At 29.3% G+C, this 4,990-nt stretch overlaps 1 protein-coding gene across 1 annotated transcript in view; it reads right to left on the reverse strand.

The window, feature by feature from the left end:
* The window catches only part of LOC108728852 (uncharacterized), a 64,620-nt gene that overhangs the window by 42,505 nt on the left and 17,125 nt on the right, over positions 1 to 4,990 (reverse strand). The gene's annotated exons all lie outside the window — the stretch shown is intronic.

A 4,990-nucleotide genomic window follows, 5' to 3' on the forward strand; every position in this document is an offset into this window, starting at 1 on the left:
CCTGTCGCCGTATTGCACCCGCTCGCCGAATTCATATAGGGCGCGCCACCGCACGGGCCCACGACTCACACGGCGCACACGAGCATCGCATTCCGCCTCGCGTGTATGTGTATATATTTTCCGACGCGAATCTTGCGTTCCGGCTTACGTTGCCGTTCGGTGTATGCCGATATTTTTCTCTCCCGAATCTTGCGTTCAGGCTTGCGTTGCCGTTCCGTATATGCCGATATTTTCTCTCGTGAATCTTGCGTGCAGACTTCCGCTGCCGTTTCATTGTACATATATATATATATTTCCTTTCGCGGATCGCGCAGCACGACCTGCATTACCGTTGCCCTGCGTATATAGTTATTGCGTGTAAATTGTTTAGAGTTAATAAAGTTTCAGTGTTTCATTAACTACCAGCCTGTATAGTAATTGTGAGTGCCTTCTTCTCCGATACGAACCTCTCACGTTCCCGACCGAATTAACCGACGAGTTACGTCCGCGCAACGGGAGTTAAGTTGTTTCACTGTCATGAAACCCACAAGCTTTAGCGTGTTTAAATGATTAATTTAAGATAAAAGAGTTCATGTGTGTATATATCCATTGGTTGATTCGGTTTTGTTCCCAAGACTGAAATGCTAATGCATCAAAGGTACTGCATAAACACGTAAGATGTCCGAATTCTTGCGAGGAAAACATGAGAAGGAACATGACAGAATAGTTAATAGGCGATAATAGGCGATAATAAAAGTTATAGCATTGGTCATGATATTACTAATATTTATTGGATGTAATCACATTGGAACCATGGATCACAGCATCTTTATAGTACCATAATAAACAATTTGAATAATACGTAAACGAGTTTCTATTGAGTGTCAATATAATAATTATAATTTAATGTGGTTTTATATCAATAAATCAAACGATTATTATTACATAGAAATCGGAGTTTTTATTATGTCTTATGCAACAAAAGTGCTCATATCGCAAACGAAATTGAATCGACTCATAATGTACATGAACTCTTGTTACAATTAGAATGATCATCTGAATACGCTGGCAAAGCATGTCGGTTTTGTAATGAAATACTCTGCACATGCGCACGCACACACGCACGCACGCACGCACGCACGCACGCACGGACGCACACGCACACGCACGCGCGCACACACACACACACACACACACACACACACACATTATATGTATGTTTGTATGTATTTCTCGTTTTATTAAAACAATTACGATAAAATCAATTATTTATGAAATTATTATTTTTAATACCTTCATAAATAATTGATTTTATTGTCATAGTAAGTATGTATTTGTTTGACATTTACTTATTATAGATATTGTAAATAATTTTCCAAAGCTTTCCTGGTTACATATTATCTTGATTTCTTGATTATCTGTCAAAACGCTCCTATTATTTCGAACACGTTCTCGAATTTCTTTAATCTACTAGTAAATATCATAAGTATTATTGTTATATAATATTTTATTTCTTATTAAATTGCTCTTGAACTTACATTTTTTAAGACAGCATAAAATGTGATATACTTTATGGAGCATATTAAAAAAATGATGTTATAAGAAAATATATCTAGAAAAAGGTCAAAACTGTATTCCGAAACAAATAATTTTATCAACTGCAAAAATTATGGCACGTGATGATTTGTATAATAATTGACTTTACAAAGTATAAGAAAACACAATATCACACAGTAAGATATTCGACAAAATAATAAAAAATTGATGGATTTCGTAACGTTTTTATAACTTAAATTATCACATAAGACATTTATATCATAAAATCATGTGTATTAAAAATATAAATGAAATAATTATACCTGAGTGCTTGTAAGCGATATCATTATTAATAAGGATAGTATGAAACGAATATGTCTGACTTTGAAATTATCATATGGCCAAAGACCAATTGTCGATAACAAAATACGATTTAATTTAAAATATTGTTCTTCAGGAAACTCCATTTCAGATGATAGTTTATACGTTACTGCTATATAGACAATACTGTACATATAGCCACTGTCTAATACTATCTACAGAAACTTTCTTCTTTTTTAATATACATAAATTTTCATAACTATTTTTTCATTTTCTAGACTTCTCTGTAATGTGTGTATTTATGCAAATAGAGATAATATAATAACAAGAAGTAAGAAATGCGTTATTCGTCTAGAGAAGAGAACTATATCTACTTACAAATATGCCTATAAAGAATAATAATGGTGAGTAATAATAAATAAGTCATAATTTTGAGTGCGTGGTACATATCAATATTTTATGTTTCTCCTCCTTTAGTAAGCGCAAGCGCAACAGATAGGACAATGTTACTTCATAAAAGCTAATAAACTTATGGATAGCGAAAGCTGCATTGTGATATTTCAATTGAAATTTTTTCGTTTGTGTGAATTATCATAGATAAAAAATTTGTTACAATGTTATTATACACGAATCTTCATATTTCAATATTTATATTGTTGCAATACAAAAACATCAATATTAAAATTTATCTGTATAAGAAATATTTTATATAATTCTTTTATTATAACTTAAACAATATATTCTAAAAGATTTACGATTTAATCAAATAATGTATTTATAAATCAACATTTAATTGTAAAAATATCAAAACTATTGATGCACTTATTGACACACATACATTAAATGGATATTATTAAGTTATTAATATCATAATTGCATTATTTTTACTATTGGTTAACAATTTTTATTAATATTAATCAGTTAACAATAATATAACCAAAATTAGGAAGAAAAAAGTAAACTTATTAATTAATATTTAATTTTGTATTTTAGTGAAAAATTTTACATTTTTCATAAAATTAAAAAAATTAAAATAAAAACGTTTAAAGTATTTTATTATATTAATATTTTATTTAATAATTTAGAATTAACTATAACAATTTATGTCATAATTTTTTTTAATAATATTATTTGTGTACCGACCAGAGTACTGTAAAGTACGACAGAGTGGTGTTCATAAGCTGAAATTCAAAATTATGCGTTATAAAAAATTAAATATTAGTAATTTTTATTTAATTTTTTTAACTATAGTATAAAATATGAAAAATTAATTTATATACATATAATACTCATAAAAAAGTAGATAGTTATAAATGTAACTTTTGCAAGAAAATTTTAAATACATAAAGAATGAATAAGCTTTGAACGTTAATATGAGGTACTGAAATTAACTCGACTTGTCTAAACAAATTTAATATGTTATACTGGTATTGCATTTACCGTTGCAAAGCCTTCCAATGATGGAACAAACATTCCGCCTACAACCATTTTGCAACTTCTCAAGCTTCTTTGCATTATAATTGGCAATAATTTTTGTGCTTGTATAGGCGCGCCTTGCCATCGTGTGATGTATCTAAAAGTTTATCTAGGTATTAGTTTTCATCATTTATGACATCATAGATACGGCTTGTCATTATCATATCATCAGGACGATATGAAATTATTTTAAGTGTTTTTACGTATGTATATATCCGTAACTGTTGTTAATAATGTTAAATTTATCATGAAAAAAATATAAATAATTAGTATATCAAGATAATTAATTAACATTGTTAGTATACTATTATATTAATATGTGAATGCAATTTTGTCATCATTTTAATATTTTAATTACCATCCATATTTTAGTAATGCGTAAAATTCGTAGTGTGGATTTTATTCATTTGTTTAATAATGATTTTACTAAGTATTTAATACATTAAAGAAATAAAATAAAATATATTAAGACATTTAAGAAAGAAAATAAAATATTAAAATAACACTTGATTTATTAAATTCAAAGTTGAACTCTACTTGATAGTCAAAGTGTATGTTAATTGTGTTATCGTTATAATATACAACAAGAATTAAATAGAATTCGTGTTTATAGATATTATTTAAAAAATTTTTATAAAGTTTTAAAATTCTGAAACATATTTAAAAGCGTTATGTGTACTTACATGTTTTGAAAGATATCTGTACTATGATCTATTAAAATTTGGCCAAGATAGTTACCCACAAATAAATAAATAATGTGACCAAATATAAAAAAAACTATCAATACGATTTCGTTAATTTTCTTTGCAAATAGAACTGCTTGAAAAAGCTGTGAAAAAATGAGCAATGATTGCAGAAGTTTAGAAATAAATATTAGCTAGACGCATTAATAATAAATTCTTATAGAAAATAATATGTATTTTTTAGTATTTTTATGCAATTAATATATTAATATATTACATGTGTATATATTAATAATAAATATTTTGAAAAAACTTTATTTATGACAATATAGTTAAAGAAGTATAACTCACGCAGAAAAGATTAACGATTAGAGATGCAATACCGATTAGAAGGAGAATGCTATATGATATCCCCAAAGTAGACCATAGGAATTCAGAAAACCTTGAACAAAGATTAACTACTATTGCATCGTTAAAATTTACGTCTACCTAGCTGGACTCCTCACTTAACTAAAATTTAATAAATAAATTATATAATAATACGCTATTTACGCGCATTATAATCCACAAGTAAAAAATTTTACGCTAATTTTATTCAATAAAAAAAATTTTTTTTTTATGGTGGGCCGGAATAAGCTGTCATTGGGCCCCTCTTCCCCACGTGTTAATAATAATTAATTCGAAAAATATTAAATACCCAAGATTTATGCGCTCAAATATTAAAATTAAAGCGACTTCTACGCTCGTCAAACATTCACACGTACAAGTCTATTTATTCCTCGGTTTATTTTGCTTACATTTAAGTAATGGAAAGGTCACTATTACGATGCAGGGGGGAGCAGGGGTGAGAGTCGAAGATGAGAGCCGTGCGCTCCTTTGCAGGGGGGAGGAGTGGGTGAGAGTCGAAGGTGAGAGTTGTGCGCCCCTTTGCAGGGGGGAGAGGGGGTGAGATTCGAAGGTGAGAGTCGTGCGCCCCTTTGCAGGGGGAGGGGGGG

This window comes from Mycetomoellerius zeteki, unplaced genomic scaffold (assembly GCF_001594055.1).
Source record: "Mycetomoellerius zeteki isolate Tzet28-1 unplaced genomic scaffold, Tzet1.0 scaffold653, whole genome shotgun sequence".
Lineage (NCBI taxonomy): Eukaryota > Metazoa > Arthropoda > Insecta > Hymenoptera > Formicidae > Mycetomoellerius > Mycetomoellerius zeteki.